At 39.1% G+C, this 26,794-nt stretch overlaps 1 protein-coding gene and 1 pseudogene across 4 annotated transcripts in view; both read right to left on the bottom strand.

Annotated features, from left to right (window-relative positions):
- Positions 1–26,794, bottom strand: part of KLHL32 (kelch like family member 32) — a 255,100-nt gene that overhangs the window by 129,263 nt on the left and 99,043 nt on the right. The gene's annotated exons all lie outside the window — the stretch shown is intronic.
- On the bottom strand, positions 24,389–25,419 carry LOC105746749 (heterogeneous nuclear ribonucleoprotein A1-like; annotated as a pseudogene).

The following is a 26,794-nucleotide window of genomic DNA, read 5'->3' as shown; positions in this document are numbered from 1 at the left end:
GGGGAGAGAGAGAAAAAATAAATCTTAAAAAAAAATTTACATTTTTTTTATAGCAATGAAATGTAATGAAGCTTATGCATCCCCTAGGACAAAGCCTCCTTTGGAAGCAGTGGAGGCGATGAGACCAAGGGTGCTGTCTTTTAGCATCAAACTTCTAGAAAAGGCAGCAGTAAGCTCTATGAAGGCAGGCACATCTTCCTTCCTCAATCTGATGTTCCTGACCCCTAGTATTGCATGCACATGATAAATAGAAGTGAACAAGGGAATGAACCAGCCTGCTGTTCAACAACTCATCTGCGAATGATGCCCAGCTACCCTCTATTACTATTTAATATAAACAAAAAAAGTTCAATAGAAGAAAGAATTTACTGGACACAAGGTGTAGAAATCATAGGTAAAGTTAAAGAGAGAGAGTATCTACCATAAGCTAAGCAATGCAGAAATACAAGGGAGTACTGAGCTAGACATTTAGAAAGAAGTTAAAACATATGACACTGTCCTCTATCAAGCCACGACACTGTGTCAAAGCTTGAAACAGGGTTCATGTTTAGAAATACGAAGGTGTTGCACAGATTCTCGCTTGAGTCACACGTTTTATCTCTGGGAGTGCCTTGACCAGGCTAAGATTTACAGTTTTCACTTCCAACTCTTGTCTAATAATGTACTGCTACCACTACCAATCTTCCGAATTGAAAACCTGGTTTGTGAGAATGCAATCCACTTTAAGTGCCTACCACAGACAGAGTTGTGGATTTATGGTATATTATTACTCTTTTACTTTACAGAAATCACACAAACTAAGTCCTAAAATCATAGCACATAAGTTAAGTTTCCTTAGGTCACGTTATGCAGTCAAAAGATGAGCTACCAACATTTTAAGTCACTCCATTATACAGCAAAACTGATCAATGGTGATTCTACTACATCTAAAAAGATAAGTAGATTAACAGAGGAGAGACTTTATTAAGCATTCAAGTTTGGCAAAATATGATCTTTTTACCTGGTAAACTGTGTGCAGCCTTTAGTCATACTGGACATGGACAAGATGTACTGAGAATTCCCATTTTATCAGGAGCCCAAATAGTCTTCTTAAAGGTCAAATAACTGGATTGTTTGGAGGTACATTTTTAAAAATTATTTTTCAATTGTCTTTTTTTTAAAGATTCATAGATCACAAATAATGTTACATTAAAAAATATAAGTGGTTCCCATATACCCCACAGCCCCTCCTCCCCCCCCCCCACTCCTCCCATATCAACAACCTCTTTCATCATTGTGGCACATTCATTGCATTTGGTGAATACATTTTGGAGCACTGCTGCACTACACGGATAATAGTTTACACTCTCCCCCAGTCCATTCAGTGGGTTATAGCAGGATATATAAAATCCAGCATCTGTCCCTGCAATATCATTTAAGACAACTCCAAGTCCTGAAAATGTCCCCACATCACATCTCTTCTTCCCTCTCCCTGCCCTCAGCAACTACCATGGTCACTGTCTCCACATCAATGATACAATTTCTTCCATTGCTAGAGTCACAATAGTTCTATAGTAGAATACTAGTAAGTCCACTCTAATCCATATTTTATTCCTCCATCCTATGGACCCTGGGATGGTGATGTCCACTCATTCTCTAAATCGAGAGGGAGCTTAGATCCCACATGGTTGATGGATGCAATTCTCCTCCTTGAAGTTGTAGGCACTCTCGGTTCCCTGGTATGGTGGATGGCCATCCTCACCTCCCTGTTAGCTGACCTGGGTCAGTCCAACGTAGCAGAGAGTAGAAGTTGTAACTCTGTTGAGGCTCAGGGCTCAGCTGGAATATGGCCAGTCCAGAGATTCAAGTCTCCTGAGTATACACACCAATGCCAACACCAACCACAGGTTCAGTAAAAGTGACAGAAGAGGCTTGTGTAGAAAGGTCACATCTGAGTCCAACTCCATCACACTCAGGAGCACAAATTCCAAAGTCAGATCCAATGACAAGGCACTGAGCTCCAGAGCCATCTGCCTTGACTATAGAATCTGTGTGTTTCCGTAGCCCTCAGAAGTACCAGTACCTTGTTGTACCTATTTTGGCTATCTCTGGGATCCTACTAAGACGTGCATAAGTGCGACCCATCTGATGACCTCTTGACTCATTTTGAAGTCTCTTAGCCATATAAACTCATTTGTCTTCACCATTTCCCCCTTTTATTAAAGATCTTTTTCTAGTTGCTTCATCAGGTGGTAATTGGTAGTAATCCCTCAGTGCCAGGGAGGCTCAGCCCTGGGAGTCATGTCCCACATTGGGGGGAAGGTAATGCATATACATGCTGAGTATGGCTTACAGAGTTGTCATATTTGAGTAACACGGAGGTTCTCAGGAGGTAACTCTTATGCACCCTGCAGCTCTACGCCTATTTAAATTTCAGGCACACAGGCTCATAAGCATAGTCATCAGAATCAAGGGTTCATCATTGGACTATCCTTCTTTACTGGTCTTTGCCCTTGCACTTGGGGGATTGTTGCTGTTCCATTGGGGAATGTGTCACAGCACCCCTGGCTAGGAGCTTAGCAAACTCCCTCAGTTGTCATTTCTAACTCTAACTACTATGACAATACCTAACGAATATCCGAACATTTTTATAAACCCTATATACATGCCCTGGAGAAAGCCCTCCCAACAATGTGTCCCCATCAATAACACCCCACACCAGTGTTCCTCCCATACCATAGTTGAATCCCTCTGTGGTCCAAAACTTCTTAAAAAATGAAGGAGGCACCTTTAATGCTTACTTTTGACTTTAATATATATTTCTATTGAAGTATATAATTCATACATGAACATACATACATAATAAGTGTATAGTAAAATTTGTGAATGTACAAAATAAACATGCATAACATATAGGGGTCCCATACATCACCCCTCTACTAAAACCCTGAACTGTTGTGAAACACTTGTTACAAACTATGCAAGAGCACCATCATTATTTCTAACTATAGTCCGTATCCTACGTTTGTTGCATTTTCCCCCAACCCCATCATTTTTTAAATTTATTTTTTAATATATTAACGCTTACCTTTTATTAGAGTTAAGTAGTAACCAAGAGTTAAGAATTAAATGATTATGAGTACTGAAATATTATATAGATGCCTTTTAACTTTCTATTATATTGTAGAAAAGCTAAAAGTAAATATCTGAAATTACTTAAAGTCACTGAATTAGAATATAGATGCCTTGATCTCTGATGATTGTAAAGCCAGGTAACATTTATCTTGTGACTGTAAAAACCTTGTGACTCACATCCATCTTGTACCTACCCCCCTCTCTTGTTTTACAACTTTGAAGTCTTATGATCACTAGACAGCCCCTTAATGTTTATTAATGAAGGAACCTGAGCCAGCCCCACCTCAACTACTCATTAGCATAAACCTGCCTGTCTTTGGACACTATAAAACTATCAGAATTACTGCAGTTCAGGGAGACAGATTTTAGACTGTAAGGCCATCTGAGCTCCTTGCTATGCACTGGCAATAAACTTTCTCTCTTTGAAACTACAATGTCTCAGGAATCGGGCATTAATGGAGCACATTGGGCAATGAACCCTGTTTTTAGTCAGTATCAAAGTGAGGTAAATAAAAGTAAACAGACATGTATAAGGAAGTTATGGAAGAGCCCCTTGCAATGATTATAGCAGATTCAGCCTGACCCCTTACATATTCTATTCGGGATTCTGTTAAAGAGTATATAATTAGCAAGGTTTACAATGCCCATGAGGCATTATAGAGATTTGCACTAACTTCTGAATCAACAAAGATTACATTTTGCTCAATTCAGTGTTAATGGTGATTATCCTTTATTGCATTTTGTTCATAACTCACATATATTATGGGTAGTAAATCTCAGTTAATGAGACTGTTCAATTAACCACAATAGCTCATTTCCCTTCCATTAACGGGAGACAGGTCCTGACCACAGATGAACTGGACTATTTACCTCTTTTATCTCACAAATGCAAAAGCAACCCAATCCATTTGAGGAGCTTAATGGCCTGAAAAAGTAAGGATGGCAGGTTGGTTGGGTTGCCCCCATCTATTTACAGCTGTTTTAATTCTTTCTTAAACAGTATTGTAAGACTCAGAAAATAAAAAATTACAGGACAAAACTAAAACTGAAATCATATTACCACAAGAACAGTTAGGTAGCAAAAATTAATATTTCTATAATATCAATTTCTTCTCACCTTAACCACAAACACTAAAGAAAAATCAACCTCATATCCTAAAAATTGCTACATGTTGCAGCATTTTCAAATACGTAGTCTGTGTATTCAAAGGATCTAGCTGTATTTCACAGCTTTGCTTTGGCAGAGTTGCTTCCTAAATTAATACTTGATGATAACATACCCTTCAAACTGAGCATCATTATGGTTAATCCTCTTTCTGGTTAGAATTCTCCTCCTCCTGGATGTGGCTGTGTTTCAACTTACCTGGGTCTTCTGGGTAGAAAACAGAACAGAATGGAAAAATGATACATCAACTTGTTTTCTGTTAGCTAAAGATGTAGTATAATAAATGTGAAGGCCAGAAACTGCTGTCTGCCACAGTCAGGTTATTGATTAGTGGCATTTCATGATATTTAGTCCTGTTGGTTACATTATGTTCTCAGGGAAAATGGGGTTCACCCATTTGGCATTAGGCTTGGGTGACCCTCATGGATCCTTTGGCTTCTCATTCTTCTGGTACTTCCATTGCCTTCTAGCCTATGGCTGTATCACTTGGGTATGGAATGCTTGGGTATGGAATGCTTAACTCCTCGGCATGTAAATGTCTGCATTTTTATCTGCATATTTTATCTGCAATAAGGTTACGTCTTTCAGATATTAAGGGATAGTACAATATTCCTTACTGACTATATTTGATAAGCAATTACTGAGTGAAAGGATCTTTCCTGTGTAAAGAGATTTGGGTTGTCCTCGTATGGCAGCCACTGACACAATCCTGCCTTTCACAAACCTCCAAGGGTACACCAGTTTAGACAAAGCCTGCATTTTATGCATTTTGACAGATGTCCTAAGAAAGACTGGGCCCCGCGTGAAGGAGTGACTCAGCAGACATGACACAGAGTCTGGATGAATCAGGGGAAGTAGTTATGAGGAAAGGAAAATTTTTAGAGGCCAATGATATTAGAAATGATTGAAAACCTAGAGAGAAAAAGAAAAGGTAAAGGAGCTGAGGAGGCAGAGCTGGGGAGTCTGTGCCAAGGAAAATATGACAGGAGTTCAGGGAGGATTCTGGGTGTAGGACAGAGAGGCTCTTTCAGGGCTTACCAAAGCTACATTGGCTGTGTTTAAGTCTCACAACTAGAGGTCACCAGTCACTTGCTACTGAAGGTGTGGTCCCTGCACCAGCAGCATCACCAGGCTGATTGTTAGACACACAGAATCTCAAGGGCCACCCTAGACCTACTGCAGTTTACCAAAAGCCCGGGTGAAACACAGCATGTACATCAATGCTTGAGAGGCTCCCCTGCAGTGAGTCCTCCACCCTGCAGTGCTCCTTGCACCTTTGTGAATATTTGAAGTAATGAGACTCTCAGTACTTCATGGACAGGCTGCCCCTTGCCGGAGAACCCGAAGTATTAGTAATACTTTCAAAATATTGAGTCATAACTGCTCTCTTGATTACTTTCTCCCTTTAGTCCTAGTAGAAGGTCAATAATTTCATTCTCCTTCCTACTTAACAGCCTTTTAGATATCTGCTAATAACTCAAGTCTCCTGTTCGAACAGGAGATTATGACTCAAGAAATCCTTGAGTCATAAAATGTTATCCCTTGAAGGCAATGCTAGAAATCCTGCCGTTCGGGCAGAAGTACTGAGTCTGAATTCCAATACTGCTGGACAATAGCCATATAACTCTAGTCTCGGTTTCTTCTTCTGTAAAATGGGAATAATCATCTGTGCTGCCTATCTCCAGGGTTTTGGAGAGAATCAGATGCAGTAACATATATAAAGGAATTTTATACTGTGTAGATCACTGTACAAATATAAGGCACTATTTCAAACATCTCCAATTTCTTCAACCAATTACTTTTAAGATTTCCTCAAACTAGTTTTATATTTGTGCAAATGGATTTTTTTTTTAAAGTTAAGAGCCAGGATTTTAAAGTCAGATAGCCTAGAATTAAATCCTGACTCCACCATTAACCGTGTAACCTTTAGCAAGAAAAATCAGATTTCTCTGTGCCTCAGTTTCCTCATCTGTAAAATGTGAATACTAATAGTACATTAGAGGGTTGTTGTAAGGCTCAATGTTTTAGTTTCCTAGGTTACATAAACAAACACTGTGAAATAGTTTGGCTTAGACAAGATTTATTGGCTCATGGTTTTGAGGCTGGGAAAATGTCCAAGTCAGGCATTATCAAAGTGATATTTTGGGAAATGCACTTGGCCCAGTGGTTAGGGTGTCTGTCTACCACATGGGAGGTCAGCGGTTCAAACCCTGGGCCTCCTTGACCCGTGTGCAGCTGGCCCATGGGCAGCGCTGATACGTGCAAGGAATGCCCTGCCACGCAGGGGTGCTCCCGCATAGGGGAGCCCCATGGGCAAGGAGTGTGCCCCGTAAGGAGAGCCGCCCAGCGCAAAAGAAAGTTCAGCCTGCCCAGGAATGGCACCACACACACGGAGAGCTGACACAACATGATGACGCAACAAAAAGAAACACAGATTCCCATGCCACTGACAAAAACAGAAGCAGACAAAGAAGAACAAGCAGCAAACAGACACAGAGAACAGACAGCTGGGGCAGGGGGCGGGGGGGGGGGGAGGGGAGAGAGAAAAAAAAGTGATATTTGCTTCCCAAAGACTGGCTGCCGGTGATCCTTGGCTCCTTTGTCACATAGCAAGCATGTGGCAGCATCTCCCTTCTCTTTCAGGTTCTGCTGATTTCAGCTTCTTGCTTCAATGGCTTGTTCTCTCTTTCTCTATATATTCTGTTTATAAAAGACTCCAGAAATAGGATTAAGACCCATCCTGAATGTGTTGGGTCACTTTTTAATTGAAGTGCCTTTTCAAAAGTTCTGCTGACAATGGGTTCACATTCACAGGAGTAGATTAAATTTAAGAACATGTTTTTCTGGGGTACATACAGTTTCAAACCACCACAGAGCTCATTCTTAGAACATTTGGCACATAATAATGCTACTAAGCATTTGATAATTATTATTCTTATCTGACGTCTCAAAAACAGAGAGGCTGGCAGTGGAGGAGTTTTTGAAAAATCTATTATGATGCTACAAGTCACAGTTCTGCCTCAGGGGAGAAGCAGAAGTTACATTACATTTTATCCCAAGTCAGAAGAGAGGGACATTGAGGAAACCATTTGAAATGATGCATCTACAAGCCAAGAAACCTCAAAGATTACTAGCAAATGCCGAAAGCTAGAAGAGTCAAGGAAGGATTCTCTCTCCTCTACATATTTTAGAGGGTGCATGGCCCAGCCAACACCTTGACTTCAGACATCCAGCCTCCAAAACTAGACAAATTTTTTTCTTTAGTTTAAGCACCTAGTCTGTGGTACCATTGTTTGCTGGCAATCTTTGGTGTTCCTTGGCATAATTATAGATGCATCACTCCAATTTCTGCCTCTGTATTCACATGGCTTCTTCCCTCCTTATAAACACAACAGTCATATTGGATTAAGGGCCCACACTCTATCAGTATGACATCATCTTAAATTCTATCTGCAATGACCCTATTTCCAAATGAGGTCACCTTCTGATGTCCTAGGGATTAGCACTTCGACATATTTCTGAGACATATTGCCTCCCAGTTCCCCACTTGCAGAGCATGGCACATGCCTTCTACAGTTTGGGAACAATGTGGTCAGTTGTCTGTCTCACACCTCAAAAATGCGCAGAGCAAGTCACTGTTTGGCCAAGTCCTCCAGCAGCAGGGCCAGGAATGGGAGCAGCAGTAAAGGGACTGCCCGAATTCTCAGAGCTTTGCAAGGGGGTAAGGGATGTGTGAGTATTCCCTAGAAGTAGATGTGGGTCACATGGGAAGAAGAGATGGCCCAAGAGGCCACCAACAGGTATGACAGGCCCTAGTAAAGGAAGAACCTAAGTGGAAGTGGTCAAAGTAAAGATGTAAGTAAACAGTCACAGGACTGTTGGCAGATGGCAGAGGGGTTACAACTCCAGAAAGAAAAAGTTTAAAAAGAAAGACCTGTGGTTTCAAGGACATGGTCTTTGAAAGAGTAAATCATCCTTTTTTCTTGGACGGTGATAGTGGTAGGAACATTTAGGCAAGTCCCTCACAACACGCATCTCCCTCCTTCCCCAATTGTTCTGTTAGTTTCTCTGGTCATTCTCCCTCTTATATTTTCCTGAAAAGGCATTTCAAGTGGCTACTTTAGAGCTGCTATTGACACAAATTACTCAGACCCATTTTTTTATGTCCCCTCCCTTGCAGCTTTGCTTGCTGTCTGCTCTCTGTGTCCATTCGCTGTGCCCTCTTCTATATATATATTTTTAATTTATTCCCCTCCCTTGCAGCTTGCTTGTTGTCTGTTCTCTGTGTCCATTCGCTGCACAGTCTTCTTTGTTTTTTTAACTTGTCTCCCTTTTTTGTTGTGGTGTCACCTTGCTGAGTTGGCTTTCCACGGTGTGGCTGGCAGCACTCTGAGGTGCTTGTGGGCCGGCTCTCCACGGCGTGCGGGCGAGTCTGCCTTCACAAGGAGGCCCCGGGACGCAAACTCAGGACTTCCCATATGGTAGATGGGAGCCCAACTGATTGAGTCACAGCTGCTTCCCTCAGGCCCATTTTTATGAAATGCAGAAAAAAGGAGGTTTTAAGGAATTCGATTTGTCATAAGGAATAGCAAGAGGGTTTCTTCCTGTTCAATCACATATTGGTAGTGGCTTCCTAGAGCCTCATATGTTGAGGGCTGTGAGGCCATACCCAAGCTCAAGTGAGAGTAATGAGTATCTATTCATAGTGTCTGCCATGGGTACAGGACAAGGAAGGAGAAGGAGGTATGCTGGACATCTGTCCTCCCTGCACCATAGAGATGCAGATGTGCTAGCACTAAAAATACTCTTTCTGCCTTGGATTTCAAGGTCATCAAAATAATAAATTATCACTTTCCTATAGAGAGCTTACTGGAAGACAAAGTTAGTGTAGAATCTTCCCAATGATCACTTATTCTACTCTTTCAAACCCTATGTCAGTTAATCACTCTTAAAATTTTTGACCAAAATTTCAATAGCTCCTCTTTTTTAAATTATCTTCTCAGGTTTTTTTCCCAACATTTTAACATTAAAAAAAGATATAAAACTATACATATAGGCACCCAGTCCAGCTGCAGAATCTCTCTTCAACCCTTCATTTGATTGAACACTTTGGTTTGACAGCTGCAAGTCAGACAATACACACTGGAGGCACTCTCTCATTATTAGGCATACACTCAGATGAGGATTAGAGCCCCAGCTAACAGACTGTTTCATCTTACTCCATTAGTTGCTAAGCAACCATTTCACTGGAACCTTCCTAATTTAAGGCAGAACAGACCAATGCAATGAACATGATGTGTTCGGGTTGTCCCATATGCTCAAGTTCACTTCTGCAAACACATATGATGCTTTTTCTACACAGGCTACATGCAAAGTCTCCGCATATTTGAAAAATGGGAAAAAAGAGCTTAAGAATAATTAACAAGAGTTCAAATACCTTTCAAAAATCATTAAATGAAAACTTTTTAACCCTAGGAAGGTTATCATCCATCCTATTCTTCATTCTCTTTTGGGTAAAGTTAATTTTGCTCAATAATTAGGAAAAATAAATAACTTATCCTTCCAGGGTCTCCCTAGATTTCTGGTTTGATAACAATGACAATAGCATCTCATGTTTATCTAACCTTTATACCTTGCTGGGGTAAATTCTCTTTTCATCTTCACAATAAACTCTGAAGTAGGTACTTTTACCCCATTTTAACCACGAGGAAACTATTTCAAAGAAAAAAGTGATCCGGAGTGATGAGGCTGGTAAGGGCAAGAGTCGGGACGAGCCCACACTTTGCCACTACTCTTCAGAGCGTACTCGCTTGCCTCCCTCTCAAGAACAGTATGATAAACTGTAAAACTAGCAGCACCTTCAATCCAAAGGGAAACTTAGTAATAGATATCCTCTCCTCTACTACTTCGAAGTTCAGTTAGCTTCCCAGGGATGAGCACTTATTGCCTACCTAGAAATATGTGCATTATTACGTATTACTGGAATTTCAGATGAAGTTGATTAATTCCTATGGGCTGCAGCAGAGTAAGAGAGCAAACACGTGTTGTGATTATAAAATGATATGAATGTTTGATATGAAAATCTTACCACTTTAGAATCACATCTCTCTAAATGAGAAGAATGCTGGTAATTAAATCTTTCAGGAAGCCAGGCATGCAGGCCCAAAAGCCAATCAACATCAGATGGGCTAATTAAAAGCAATTGATTCACCAAGCAGCTGGATCATCCCCACAGTGTGGACAATTCATTCTGAATCAGTTTTTATATAAATATAATATACAGAATTGTGGCATATCTACAGATTCCAATAATTCCTTACACCAATTCATCAGATTCACATGATCAGCTGTCTTGCCCCTCTTTTATAAAACATCTGCCTTCACTCAACAGTCAATTTTAGAGGATGAAAGTTTTCAGCAGCTTTTTCATCCTTCAAACATGTGTTCTTTTTCTAAGCTTAGGTTGACTGCATAACTGCAATTAAGTAAATATGAGTGAATAAAACTTAGCCCTTCATTTAAAAAAAGCACAAAACTTATCATTTAAAGAAACATGAAAAGATATGGCAGAAAAAGTGGAGTAATCTTTCAACACATACTTGACAAAACTATACATAAAGGACTTAGCACAATGACTGGCATAGCATAAATGATGGAAAAATGTAAGCTACGATGATTTTACAAATATTTTTCTAGCTTCATAGTATTTGTATTCAGTAGAAGTGAATCAGTTTAAATAAAAGACTAAAACGCAGACCAGAGTTCATCGTTCTCCATTCAGTATGATGAACACAGTGCACTGAAAGCACAATAATGAAAATGATAGTCATCTGACTCTGAAATGTTAAATGATTTCTCTGATATTGATGCAAATAATTTTAAAAAGGAATGTGATGATGGCTCTTTAGAGGTCCTCGGCTTTCTATTTAAAAAGGAAATCACATTTGACCATTGTCACTATTAACTGGCACTTTACCTTGCATTCACAAAAGGAATTCTATTCTTAATGAAAACTGGTCATTAAATTTAATTTAATGAACAGTTTTTAAAAGGGAAATTATGAAACTATGTTAATTAAACACACACCTTAGTGGCCACAAGACATCTAAAATCATCCTTCTCCCAGTTATTCCACCATGTAGGGCTTCTATAACAGACAGATGTGTAGCTGTTCATTGTCAGCCAGGCAATTAATGCTTATCAAATGTCCACCGGGTGTGAGGCTCTGTAACAGCCTGTCTATAAAATGTCAGATTGACTGCTTAATTTGGCTTTGCTGAATGTCAAGGCCATCATTAATGGTGCTATCTTTTTGGCTAAATTTAAAAGCTGTTTCTTGAGGCCTCTTCTTGGTGGATAATAACTAATCATAGGATACAAGTGGCGAAATGCCAAGTTCTACTCATAGACCATTCTGTTAAGACTTAGCTAAGAAAGTGAGCACATTTTCAACTCTGGGTGATCGTGGTCAATTTCTATAGCTCCTTGGAACTGTGTGTTTGTAGATTTTTTTTTTAAGGTTACAATTGATTGTAACATTTCAGTTCCTTTTTATGAACTAGATTCTAGTATATCCAGGGAATAAAGAATTAAAAGTTGAAGAAAAGGCACTATAGGCTGTCCAATTAGGTTTCTAATCAGTCAATGACTCAAACTTATTTGTAAAAAGGTTGCCAGTTTTCCTGGACTCAAATTTCCTAATGACTTCCAGTAATACTGTCCCCCTAAAGCTGGATCTGAGAAAACAACAAAATGTCTGCTGCCTCACAAGTCTACTGGACTCAACATATAAGTCTCCTTTCCAGCAGTAGGTAAATTAAAAATTAAAACCTCTATGGTTTTTTTGTTTTAGTTCTTGTTTTTTTTTTTTGAGTGTCTACTATGCTCCAAGCAATATGTGAAGCTTTATATATATTATATATATATATATATATATATATATATATATATATATAAAATATAGTTTTTTTTTAAGATACTTAGATTACATAAAAGTCACACAAAGATATAGGGGATTCCCATATGCCCCACTCCTCATACCCCTCACATTACCAACATCTCTCCTTAGTGATGTACTTTCATTTCGATTGATGAACACATTTTGGAGCATTGCCACTAAGCATGGATTAAAGTTTACATTGTAGTTTACATTCTCTCCTACCAAATTCTTTTGGTTATGGACATATGGCCTGCATATGTCCTTGCAATGTTATTCAGGACAATTCTCAAGTCCCGAAAATGCTCCCCCTGATTATACCTGTTTTTCCCTCTCCCTGCCCTCAGAACCTCCAGTGGCAAATGCCTCCACATCAATGATATAATTTCTTCCATTGCTAGAATCACAGTAAGTCTATAGTAAAATACCAGTAAGTCTACTTTAACCATAGTTCATTCCCCAAACCTGAGGATTCTAAGGTGGTGATGCCTACTCCACCTCTAATTGAGAGGGGGCTGTGATCCCATTGAGCCAATGGCTCTTGCTTGCATTTGTTGACTCTCTCAGTTCCTTGGTATGGTAGTTCTCCATCATCACCACCTTGTTAGCTGTTCTGGGTGAGACCAATGAGCTGGAGATTAGGTGTTGCCAATTTCTTGAGATTCAGGGCCCAGTGGGCACATGGACAGCCCACAGATTTAAGTCTCTTGGATTTTAATTCAGTCTCAAAACTAGCAATGCTATAGCCTCCAACATGGAAAGAGTCAGTTCCCCGATGTGCCTGAGATATCACCCTGCTCCCTACCCCTACCCATACGGAGAGATCTATATGGACAAAGACAAAAATTTAGTTTTGGTGAGTCAGTTTTACTTTTGAAAGTTGAAACAGATGTCACTGACCAGATTTATAGGTACAACCATTTCTATGGATTAAATGTAATCTGAAATCCCAGAGGGGAAAGATCTTTTGCTGACCAGGCCTATGCCTTCAGGAAGTTTAAAAAAAAATGAAGGGGTACGGCTATAGCTCAAGTGGTTGAGTGCCTGCTTCCCATGTACAAGGTCCTGGGTTCAATCCCAAGTACCTCCTTTAAAAAAAAAATTAAGTGATGGTTTTTTGTCTTTTCTAATTTTTAGTTACACATGTAATATACTAACCCTTCTTTGGGACTACAGTCTTGACAGAGTGCAAGGGAGCAAGAATCAAAGTAGAAACAGGAGTTAGGAGAATGCTGAAAAACTCCAGGTAAAAGATGATGGTAACTTGGACCAGGGAAGTAAGAAAAGTGGTTGAACTGTGAATATATTTTGAAGGTAGAGCCATGAGACCTCCTGACAGCACAGACATAAGAGAAATGGATCAAGGATGACTCAGATTTTGGGCCTGCATTAAGGGAGTCTAATTTTGGACACATAAGATTGGTGATGCCTGAAACATCAGTAGAGAAGACAAGCACAATGATTTTCTTTTTTTTTTTTAAGATTTATTTTTATTTATTTCTCTCCCCTCCCCCCCCCCCGGCCCCAGTTGTCTGTTCTCTGTGTCCATTTGCTGTGTGTTCTTCTGTGTCAGCTTCTATTCTTGTCAGTGGCACCAGGAATCTGTGTCTCTTTTTGTTGTGTCATCTTGTTATGTCAGCTCTCTGTGTGTGCGGTGCCACTCCTGGGTAGGCTGCACTTTCTTTTGCTCTGGGCAGCTCTCCTTATGGGGCGCACTCCTTGCACGTGGGGCTCCCCTACACGGGGGACACCCCTGTGTGGCATGGCACTCCTTGCGCACGGGCCAGCTCATCACATGGGTCAGGAGGTCCTGGGTTTAAACTCTGGACCTCCCATGTGGTAGGTGGATGCTCTATCCGTTGAGCCAAGTCCCCTTTCCAATGAGCACACTGATGTATATCCAAGTTCTGGATTTCAGGGGAGGAGCCAGTCTGAAGATAGAAAGTGAGTCATGAGCCTCTAGAACTATGCGGAGATGGTATTTAAAGCCATGATACTACAAGAAATCACGATGGAAACTGGGGAAGAAAGATAGGTCCGAGGACTGAGCCAGGGTACTTGAATTTTAAGAGGTTGGGGAGATGAAGCAAAATCACCTAAGATTGAGGAGAAGTAATAGCAAGGTGAGAGGAAAACTTGGAGAACATGGATTCTCAAAAGGCAGGTGAAAAGTGTTTCAAGGAATAGGAAGTTATCAACCAAGTCAGATGCTGATGAGTCAAGAAAGATGAGGACTGGAATTGATTATTGGATTTGGTTATTTTATTTATAGTTTCTGTATCTCTCATAAGTGAGATATGGTTTTGATTTATTTTGCTACCCTAGTTGTGTTTTGGTAATATAATTATGATAGCCTTATATAAAGGAGTAGCTTTCAATCTTCTTCTAAAGTTTTGAAGGTTTTACATAAAAAATAGCTGTTCAATAAAGGTTTGGTAATACCAGCAGGTAAAAAACCTGAGCCAGTTGCCTGAGGAGGGTATGTGGCTGTTCTGACTTCTGTACAAATTCCTTGTATTTCTCTCTTCTTCTGAGCCAATTTTGGTAATTTATATTTTTCTAGAAACTCATTCACCAAGGTTTAGACGTTTATTGGTATAAAGTTTCTAGAGTATCTCTGATGATCTTTTATCTCTGCAAGTCACCTTTTTCATTTATTATGTTGTATAGCCTAATTTTGTTCTTAAATACATCTGATTAAAGCTTAAATAATTCTCTTTGCTTTTTAAAAAGTTGAGACCCTTCTGTTATTTTATGAATCCTGCCTTTATCCTTATTTCCTTCCTGCTACTTTACTAGTTGATTTTATAATTGCAACTTTTGGAACGGAAAAGTTAGTTCATTATTCTGGATCTTTCCTGTTTTTTAATAAATACACCAAGGCTTGAAGAGGCACCGATGTATCACTCAGGTTCCTCTTCAATGAAGCCCCTGTGGCCCCAGCTGCCAGGAGGGCTGTGGACAGACTTCAAGAACCCTGGTCTCTGCGGTGAGTGCCTGCCCCAGTCCGCAGGGGGCCCCCCACCCAAGGCCACACCCCTTCCGGGGATGGGCCACATGCAGGTATCAGCACAGGGACATACAGGCCTGCCCATCTCAGCCCAGGCCGGAAGGGCATTCTAGAGACAGCCAAGGCCTCTGTTGTGCCTTCATCTGGCTAAAGTTCTTCCGCTGCTGAATCTTGCCTTCTTCACCTCCCCTCTGAGGGGTGACTGCAAGGGCACTCCTTAATGAAGGCTCTTCACACTAGCTGGTGTCTCGGAGTCTGCTCCCCAGGGAGCCAAACTGCAGAAGGGCTAAAAGCGCCATTCTTCAAATCCATATTAATAAGCTGTGCCTTTATTAGTATTCAGCTTTAAATATTTTATAGTTTCTACGTTGATTTCCCTTTTAACCCATGAGTTATTAAAGTGCTTTTGTAAAAGTTTCAAATGTATGGGAGAGCAGACTTAACTCAGTTACTGATTTTTGGTTTTAATGAGTCCTTTTGGTCTGCTTATTACAGTTTTTACAAGTTTCCTGTGTACTGGAAAGTGTGCTATCCAGATCCTCTACCCACATTTTCTTTTTTTAAAATCTTAATCTGTCAGTTTCAAAGAAAAGAGTGTTAAATCTCCCAGCATGATCAAGGATTTCTTATTTTTATAATCCTATCATTTTCCTAATATATATTTTGAAGCTTTCTTAAGTGGATATAGATTCAGAACTTGATTTTTACTTTAGTCAACATGTACCACCATTCTTTGTCCCTTTCAATTCTGTTTATTTTGAATTCCAGGTGATCTCATTAATAGTGTTTTACCTCCTTTTTTCTTAATATTTGTCTAATAATTTTGAAGTAGGATTAAAATGGTATATACTAAATTTTTATTTTTAAATCAGAGTTTGTACCTTTACTTTTGACCAGTTCACAAACATTACAATTACCAAAGTATTTGGTCTAACTCCAGCCATTTATGTTGTGTTACTATTTGTCATACATTCTGCTTTTCTCCCATGCTCGCTGTAGCACTGAACAAAGGATTCCTCATTTAATGTTAATTATATTCTTTGTAAAATCCCTTCGTGATTGCATTAAGTAACCATTTTTCTGCAGTCATAATTTCATCTGTTGCTGAGTGTTGATAATTCTCTGTCATTTATGGTAACATGACCTTAAAATGTCATATAGTTTTATAACAGATAAAGCCCAAACGACTGGCAGCTCTGCTCACTTGTGGCACAGCCAAGGGTGGGTATGCCCAGTCAAGCAGCAGTCCACATGGTCATTGAGGGCTCAGACACCTTTCATCTTGCGGCTCTATCCTCTTCTAGGACCTCTGAATTCTCTGCATTTGGCTTGTAGATGGGGAGAGACTAGAGTAGGCATACTTGCTTCTTCACAACTCTATCTGCTGTAGATAACTCATCTGCTGCTCATATTCTTTTGTAAGAAAAATTCATTTGTCCCCACTCAGATGGAAAGGGAACTGGGAAATAAAGTCCCCAGCTGCAACTCAAGAAGGGGAGTATAAATCTTTGGGGATGAGCTGGCCATTTCTACCACATTCTTGTTTCTACTCCTTCCTGAATTTGGTTTGTCAGTCACTACTCTTCAAGATTAGAAGACTCTGGGCCCATTTGCCGGACACAATTCAGTCCCCATACTCTAGATGACTTCCCACTTAATCCTTACCTGGGTTAAGAAGACTTCTTTTCTCTGTTTGTCATGATCAGTTCCATTAGAATGCTACTGGCAAACTTTTACTTTCATGTGGAGCAAATTATTAGCTACTCTCCTAGTGATAAAGGTGCTCCCTTCTGGTAGTCTAAAACTTGGGTGAGAACCCTGGGTATCCAAAAACACCTCTAGGGAAGTGGACTTGGCCCAGTGGTTAGGGCGTCTGTCTACCACATGGGAGGTCCACGGTTCAAACCCTGGGCCTCCTTGACCCGTGTGGAGCTGGCCCATGCACAGTGCTGATGCGCACAATGAGTGCCCTGCCATGCAGGGGTGCCCCCCCGCGTAGGGGAGCCCCACGTGCAAGGAGTGTGCCCCGTAAGGAGAGCCGCCCAGCGCGAAAGAAAGTGCAGCCTGCCCAGGAACGGTGCCGCCCACACGGAGAGCTGACGCAGCAAGATGACACAACAAAAAGAAACACAGATTCCTGTGCCGCTGACAACAACAGAAGTGGACAAAGAAGAACACGCAGCAAATAGACACAGAGAACAGACAACTGGGGTGGGGGAGAGAAATAAATAAATCTTTAAAAAACAAAACAAAACAAAAATACCTCTAGTTGGTATTAGCTTAGCAATCTGGCTCTGTGATCAAGTGTCATCTTTTAGATACAACCAGTTTGACTCTGCTGCTTAATTCCTTAAGGCCCAAGCATCCAGCATCCAGCACGGGATAACACATCAGAATAGGATTTTCTTCTTTTCAAAGCATGTGTAAAATAGCATTAATTTGTTCCCCAATATCCAGGCATATCCACTTCAAATACAATCATCAGTGCCTACATCTGCTCTGCTATTGAAGCATTCAGTAGAACAGAAGGCAGGAGTACATGGGGTTGAGAGCTTGGACTTTACAGTCTAACAGACAAAGTTTGAGCCTGGTGCATCTCTTAGCTATGTGAATCTGGCCAGGTTACTTTATCTCCCCTAAGCCTCAGTTTCCATGAATGCAAAATGAAGGTACCTGCTGAAACAAAGTTTTACTGCAAAGATCAGTAACAAGACAAGGATGCTCACTGTCACCACTGTTATTCAACATTGTATTGGAAGCTCTTGCCAGAGCAATTCGGCAAGAAAAAAGAAATAAAAGCCATCTAACCTGGAAAAAAGAGGTAAAACAGTGCCTAGTTGCAGATGACATGATCTTATATATAGAAAATCCTGAAAAATCTACAACAAAACTACTAGAGCTAATAAGTGAATCCAGCAAAATGGCAGAGTACAAGATCAACACAAAAAAATCAGTGGTGTTTCCATACACAAGTACTGAGGAAATCAGGGGAAAAATTCCATTTACAATAGCAACTGAAAGAGAAATATCTAGGAATAAATTTAATCAAAGATGTAAGGAAAATAAAAGAAGACATAAATAAATGGGAGAATATTCTATATTCACTGATTGGAAGACTAAGTATTGTTGAGGTGTCAATTTTACCCAAATCAATTTACAGACTCCACACAATTCCAAAATTCCAATAGCCTTCTTCACAGAAATGGAAAAGTCAATCATCAAATTCATGTGGAAGGATAAGGAAAATAGCCCAAAAAAATCTTGAAAAAGAAGAATGAAATTGAAAGACTCACACTTCCCTATTTTAAAGCTTATTAATGAAGCTATGGTAATCAAAATAGCAGGGAACTGACATAAAGGCAGACATATAGACCAATAGAATTGGACTGAGAATTCAGAAATGAACCCTTACATCTTTGGCCAATTTATTTTGTGGTGCCAAGTCCACTCAGTAGGGAAAGAATACTCTCTTCAGGAAATGTTGCTGGGAGAACTGGATAGTTACATGGAAAAGAATGAAAGTAGACCCTCCCATCATATATAAAAACTAACCCAAATAACTAAATATAAGAACTAAACCTATAAAACTCCTAGAAGAAAACATAAGGAAGGATCTTCAGAGCATAGTATTAGGCAATGGTTTTATTGTGCTCCAAAAGTACCAGCAATAGAAGAAAAACTAGATAAATGGGACCTTATCAAAATTAAAACAACTTTTGTGCAAAGGAATTTATCAAGAATGCAAAAAGACAATCTATACAATAGAAGAAAATATTTGGAAGCCATATATCTGATAAGGGTTAAATATCCAAAATATATAAAGAATTCCCACAAGACAAACAACACAATAAAAAAATGGGCAAAAGACTTGACTAGACTTTTCTCCAAAGAAGATATATGAATGGTTAATAAAGATATGAAAGGATACTCAACATTATTAGCCATCAAGGAAATGCAAATCAAAACCACAATAAGATACCATTTCATACCTACCAAAATGGTTACTATTTTAAAAATGGAAAAAAAGAGGATGTGGAAAAATAGAAACTGTTGTTTGCTATTGGTGGGAATATAAAATGATGTAACCACTGTGGAAAAACAGTTGGGTGATTCTTCAGAAAGTTAAGTATAGAATTACCATATGATCTGGCAATCCCACTTCTAGCTGTATACATCCAAAATAATTGAAAGCAGAGATTCAAACAGACATTTGCACACTGATGTTCATAGCAGCATTATCTGCAGTTGCCAAAAGGTAGAAGCAACCCAAATGTTCATCTATAGATGAAGAGACAAGCAAAATATAGTGTGTGTGTGTGTATAGATATATCTATACACACACACACACACAAATAGAATAGTATTTAACCATAAAAAAGGAAATGAAGTTCTGATGCATGTAACAACATGGATGAACCTTGAAAACATCATATTGAGTGAAATAAGCCAGACATAAGAGGAGAAATTCGTGTGATCTCACATGAAACAACCAGAATATGCCAATTCATAAAATCAGAAACTAGAATACAGGATGTCAGGAGCCAGGTAGAGGTAAGGCAGGAGTTAATATTTAATCGGTATGGAGTTTCTCTTTGGGGTAAGAGTTTTGGCAATAGATGACTGTAACGACCACCACTAAATTGTATATCTAAGCAGATAAAGTTGGAAATTTTAGTTGTATATAAGTTACTAGGGGAAAAAAACTATAGAACTGTACAACACAGGGTGAACTGTACAAAACTAGGTAAGCCTTAATGTAAATTATGGATTATAGTTAATAGTATCATTATAACACAGGTATATCTCACAGTGCGGGTTTGGTTGCAGACCACTGCAATAAAGCAAAGACCACAAAAATGTGAGTCATGCAAGTTTTTTGGCTTCCCTGTGCATATAAAAGTTATGTTTACACTATCCTGTAGTCTTTAAGTATACAATAGCATTATGTCTAGAAAGCATTGTAGATACCTTAATTAAAATGTGACACAAAGTGAGCACAAGCTGTTGGAAAAATGGGGCCAATAAACCTGCTTAAAACATTCAATTTGTAAAAAAAAAAAAAAAAACCACCACAGTATCTGTAAAGTGCAATAAAGTGAAGCACAATAAATAAGGTATGCCTGGAATAATGTTTCATCAATTGTAACAAAGATGCTACACTAATGCAAGTTTAGTAGAGAAAACTGAGTGTGTGAGGGGATATATGGTAATTCTGTATTTTCTGCAGGATTTTTCTGTATACCTACAACTGCTCTAATTAAAAAATAATAATTTTTTTTTGTTATTGAGGAATTCAGAAATACCTGCCTCAGAATTGTGTGGATCAAGTTATAAAATGCAGAATGTTTGGCTCATAACTGGTACTTAATTGGCATTTTCAAATGAGTCAATGAATTCTTTTCCTCCAAACCTCAGTTGTACATACGAAGTCCCATTTAAAATTCTAGATTAAATTTCATAAGTAATTTTCTCCGAACACTGATCTATCTGCACCTGAGTAAATAAACTTACTCCTCCCCTTCTTCCCTGTTTTCCTCTTGAAAATACAGGGCTTATAATTTCACTTACCTCCTGCCAACGATGTATCAGAGTTTCTATCAGTCTTCAGTTTTATTTCACTGTATTTTTCCGTTGCCCTTAGGTTTCATTTTAAATCCTCCTTAATAGACCATGCTTATAACAATATACTTTCACCATAAAAAGTAAATGCCTACTTATCTAGAATCCAAATATTAGAAAGCTTGCATTTACTTTTGCCATGGCAACATAAATGAAATTGAAATACATATTGAATACCCTCAGGCTGGGAGAAATACAGAGGGTTTTTGAATCTCAAGGAAAGATTAGCTTTATTCAGAATAGTTTTAGTAATTATATGTGATTAGCGATAAGTCTTTGCTTTATCAGATCATTAATTCATGCTTTATTAAAGGTCAATGTTTTATTCTTTATTATCTGTGTACAATAATCTAAACAATGATATAAAAGATAATTTCTCTGAATTAAAATGTTAAGTAACTGATAAACTATTCCCCAGTCACTGAAGAGTTGTAATATTTAAATGAATTATACTGAAAATATCAAGATGAAAATATGAATCTAATTATTTCCATGGGAATTAAGCATACACTGTTTCATCAACATTATGGTTATTGGTGGGACAAAGGTAAAAAGAATTTTCTCATTTAAAAAATGTCAAAAAAATAAAAACCACCCCAAAACTCACCAAAAAAAGTTCATTTAATATCATGGGTTTTGTCTGAGAAAAGTTTTAAAAAGTGTTCCATGTGTTCACTTTATAAATTAATAGATGTTTCAAAGTCTATTCAATATAAAGCAAGATTTATTATTTTGAGACTTTTTAAGGGGAATATCAGTGAAGAAAAGATAATAGAAAAATGAAGAAAGAATAAATGGTATTAGGAAAAACAGAAAAATATGTAAGTGTAGCAGTTTCATATGGTTATGAATTACAAAAATAGATACTGGATTATGTTTGTAATCTGGTCTGTACCTGGGAGTGACTTAGTTATGATTAGGGCTTTGACTGGGCCATGTCATTAGAGCATTGAGTCTCCACCCCTTGGTGGGTGGGGACTCAGATAAAAGGCCTGGCAAAGGACAGAGTTGAGGGTTCTTAATGCTGGAGTTTTGATGTTGGAGTTTGATCCGAAGTCTTAAACTAGAGCCCCGGGGAAAGAGACAGGCCCGTTCGCCTGATACTCTACAGCTGCCCTTGTGGAGAAAACAGGAAGCTGAGCCCAGAGGAACCCATGAAGCCTGAACCCGCACAGATGTCAGCAGCCATCTTGCTCCAACACACGAAAATAGACTTTGGTGAGGGAAATAACTTACTCTTTATGGCATGGTATCTGTAAGCTCCTACCCCCAATAAATGCCTTTATAAAAACCAACCAATTTCTGGTATTTTGCATCAGCACCCTTTTGGCTGACTAATACACCCAGAAATAGCCAGAGAGCAAATCAGAAAAACATATGTGGCAAGTTAGAGAGCACTGTGACAGAGAAATGCCCTCATCACTTATGGAATAATCATGCAAAGAAGGAAAAACACAGATTGAGAGGTGAGGAATTCTTGTTTTTCCACTTTTTATTATTGAAATAATGAAAATGCTGTAGTAATGATTGAAGTGATGAATACACAACTATGTGATTATACCAGATACCACTGATTGTACACTTTGGATGAATTTGTGTGTTTTATTAATATGTATCAATACAAATGACTTGTTTTAAAAAAAAGAAAAATAGTAAAACTATCATGTAATAAATACATGAACTCTTATACTACTACCTTGAACTCTTATACTACTGTGGCTTTTCTGCAACTATAAGCAAAATGGCATCTGCTTCTTGATTCATGATATCAGCAAATTCTTTTGTTCACTCAATCACTATTTGTTCAGGACCTACTATATGCCAGGCTCTGTTAGAGGTGCTGCAAGTTCAGCAGTGAATGAAATGGACCAAAAAACCCCACAAAACAAAACAACCACCAAAAAAACCCTGCTCTGATAATGCTTGTTTGCAAGTAAAATTGAATTGCTAGTTTTACAGAATGGAGGTGCCCTCTCCCCCTTCTACTGTAGGGTAACTTTCCAATTTAATTGCTAATTCTAACTTTGTTTTTTTTTAGGCAATGTTAAAAAAAGCTGCAACCAAAAGCAGTGTTTCTTACTAGAGTCCTAATTAAATGTGCACATACAAAGGCTAGAGTTTTCAAAATTACATTTGGTATCCTGTTTAACTACTTGAGTGCTCTCCTTTTGGTTGTGCAAATATCAATACATTTTTGAACAACTTTTGAACTATTGATATGTTATATAGATGTGCTATATACTAATTTGTTGTGTACACAATAAAACAATCTCAAAACAAATAAAATTGACAAATTTTTTCTCCCACATCCCCAGAGCTCATCTGTACCCTCTGGAGTACACAACTCCCTCTTGAAAGATCATTAAACTCCTTTTGAATCATAGACCGAAGGAGGGAACAATGAGAAAACAGTAACTATAACCATAAAGTTTCTGTTCTCGTCTGTCATTTTGCTTTTTTTTTTTTTTTCCATTTTGTCAACCTATATCTTTTGATTGAGGAGTTTAATCCATTCACATTCAGTGATATTACTGTAAATACATTATTTACTTTCACTATTTTATTCTTTGGTGCTTTCATTTGTCTTATCTTGTTTTTGTCTATCTTTTTACTCTTTTGCTTATCCTTTTTGCTGTTCCTCCTTTCCACCCTCTCCTCCAAGCCTCTCTCCTGTCTTTTTCTTTTGGGCTGTAGAACTCCCTTTAATAGTTCCTGCAAAGACAGGTTCTTTTATTTTTTACAAACTCTTAGTTTCTGTTTGTGAATATTTTAAATGCACCTCCAAGTTTGAGGGTTCTGTATCTTAATTATATTATACCACTGTTTTCTTGCCTCCATGGTTTCTAATGAGAAATTCACACTTAGTCTTATTGGGGGTCCTTGTATGTGATGGTTTGCTTCTCCCTTGATGTCAGAATTTTCTCTTTATCACTGACATTTGATGTTCTGAGTAGTGTGTGCCCTGGAGTAGGTCTATTCAGGTTTATTCTTATTGGAGTATGCTGTACTTCTTCAACATGTAAATTCATTTCTTTCATGAGAACTAGGAAATTTTCAGCCATTATTTCCTTGAATACTCTTTCTGCCCCTTTTCTCTTCTCTTCTTTTGGAACTCCCATGACTTGTATGTTGTTCTTTTTCATGTTATCATTCAACTCGCTGAGCCTCTGCTCAACTTATTTCCATTCTTCTCTCTTCAATTTCAGCTGTTCTGTCTTCTGTATCACTTATTTTTTCTTCTATAATTTTGAGTCTCCTGTTGTATGCCTCTAGTGTGTTTGTGTGTGTTTTAAAGACACATTTATTCAGCATCATGGTCAGACTATTATATTTCACAATCAATAACATGGGTGCAAAAAAAAACTACATTAAAACCCTTTGTTGGAATGCTTTATACTTTCCACAGAACAGAAACTAAAATAACCCATTATATAGTTAGTCACAATTACAGTCCTTGTGCATTTTTTTGCCCATACCCATGAGTATCCCCTAAAACATGTGTTCTTTGTAGCAGCTAGGCCCTGCCACCATTGTGATTGGCTGATTTCACAAATCTGTTGTAACCTATAGCTTCCCTGTCATGTCTCTTGCTTTCCTCTCCTGCTTTGTTTCCTTGCAGTAATTAAAACCTTCTGCCACTACCATAGCTACTGCTGCTGCTAGAATCACCATGGCCCCTTGGTTTTGTGGTTTGGCAAAGTATTGGCTTCCACCTCCATAATGGCCAGAGCTTCTGCTTCCAAAGTTTCCTCCCTTCATGGGTCCAAAATTTGAAGACCGGTTGTTGTAATTGCCTAATTCATTGTAGCTTCTGCCACCTCAAAAATTGCTTCCATCATTACCAAAGTCATTGAAGTCATTGTAGCCATCCCTACTGCCACCATATCCACACCACCTTGGCTGCCACCAAAGCCACCTTGCCCACTAAAGTTTCCTCCAAGACCAAAATTGCCATTCCTACCAAAGCCACCTCTATGCCTACCACTGAACTTCCCTGAACTACTCTGACCTCTTTGGCTGACTGAAGCACTGGCCATCTCTTGCTTAGACAGGACTTTCCTTACTTTGCAGTCATAACCATTCACAGTATTGTACTTCTGAATGACAGTCTTATCCACAGAATCATGGTCATCAAAGCAAAGCCTTTTCTTGCCACTACCTTAGTCATGATTTCAATTACTTCAGTTTTCCCATACTGCTCAAAATAATTTCTTAGGTGATACTCTTCAGTGTCTTCTTTAATACCACCATCAAAGATCTTTTTCACAGCTAAGTGGGCTCCTGGTCTTTGAGAATTTTCTCTTGAGATAGACCGCTTTGGTTCTACAACTCTTCCATCCACCTTGTATGGTCATGCATTCAAGTCTGCATCCACTTTCTCCACATCCTTCATTTGACAAAACCAAATCCTCTGGAATGCTTGATGTTTGAATCTCTCATTACCACACAGTCTGTGAGTGTTCCCCATTGCTCAAAATAGCTCCTCAGACTCTCATCAGTTGTTTCAAAGCTTAATCCTCTGACAAAGAGCTTCTGCAGCTGTTCAGGCTCTTTAGGAGACTCCAATTTAGACATGACAGCAGTGGGAGGAAAGACTTTAATGATGCTTCCTCAGCAGAGTCCACAAAAGAAAGAAGTACGCTAATGATCTTATCTCTCTAATCTCTCTAATGTGTTTCTGATCTCTCCTATCATATGTCTTTCAATCCCATGAGCTCTCAGTTTTCTATTCAGGATTCAAATTCTTCTTGGTGCTTGTTAAGTGTCTTCTTGGTATCCTGTATCTCATTAGCCATGTTGTCTTTCAACTCATTAATCTGTTTGTGGAAATTTATATGAACCTTGTTGATTAGTTGTCTCAAATCCTGTGTCTCATCTAGGGCACTGATATATTCCTTTACTTGGGCCGTTTCTTCCATTTTCTTAGTATGGTTTGTAATTTTTTGCTGAAGTCTAGGCATCTGATTATGATGGCGAATTCACTGATGTTGAATTTCTCTCTCTTTCACAGGGATTCATTGGTGGGACGCTGTGTATTACTGTCATTCTCTGGTTCTTGGTTCAACCTGTTTTAGGTCTTTAGAATTGCCCCTGTTAGTTGCACAAATCTGGGCCATGGGCCCAGTGTAATGGATTGCAGTCCCTCTTTCAAGGGCCTTGGGAAGGGAGGCTATAAAGGCCTGAAAAAGCCTTACTTATTTATTTTTCATTTCCTCATGGGCACCTCCTTGGTCCACCAGCAGATGGAGATCTTCAGCAGCCATCTCAGGTCAAAACGTGGTCAGAGTGTGTTCACAGCAATGTAGACGGCAGCAATGTGACACAGGATCCTGCCTGGAAGTTAGTCAGAGCCTAGCAATCAAACTTTGTCAGAGGCTCTTCGCCAATCTTTGCTGGTAGGAAATAATTCCACTCCTCTCTACATCCTCTACAACCAGTCCCAGTCAATAGAGAGGGTGATGGAGAGGGTCAGATCTCTTCAGTCCTCGCAGGGTCCCTGGAAGGGCTTGTGGGACACAGATGACCAAATTTGTTGGCCAAAAGCTGAATCAGCCTCTGGCTGCATCCATCTCTCTCCCATTTCCTGAAGAGGTGGATCCCTGTGGACCTCTCTATCTGTAGTCACCAGTCCAAGGACCGAGAAATCAAAATTTTGTGTTTAAGGGTGGTGGAAGGATGCCAGCAGCTGAAGCTATTGTGCACAAATTTTTTTCCTGTGCCCCTCCCTCTCCTGAATGGTGTCCAGCCTTCTCCTGGTATCCTAAATCCTAGAACATTTTTTTTCCAGGCCAGTTCTGCCTGTCCTCTAGCTTTCTGGAAGAGAAGAGAGTCCAGTGTCTTTTTCATCTGCCATCTTCTGGAAGTCCTGACATTTTGCTTTGAGATAAAGGAGTCCAATTACATCTTAGATAATGGCCCTTATAGTTAGATTGCGTTCAAATATGCATAA

This window comes from Dasypus novemcinctus, chromosome 11 (genome assembly GCF_030445035.2).
Source record: "Dasypus novemcinctus isolate mDasNov1 chromosome 11, mDasNov1.1.hap2, whole genome shotgun sequence".
In the NCBI taxonomy this organism is placed as follows: domain Eukaryota; kingdom Metazoa; phylum Chordata; class Mammalia; order Cingulata; family Dasypodidae; genus Dasypus; species Dasypus novemcinctus.
The sequence above is the reverse complement of the archived record's forward strand: the minus strand, read 5'-3'. Positions and strand labels throughout refer to the sequence as shown.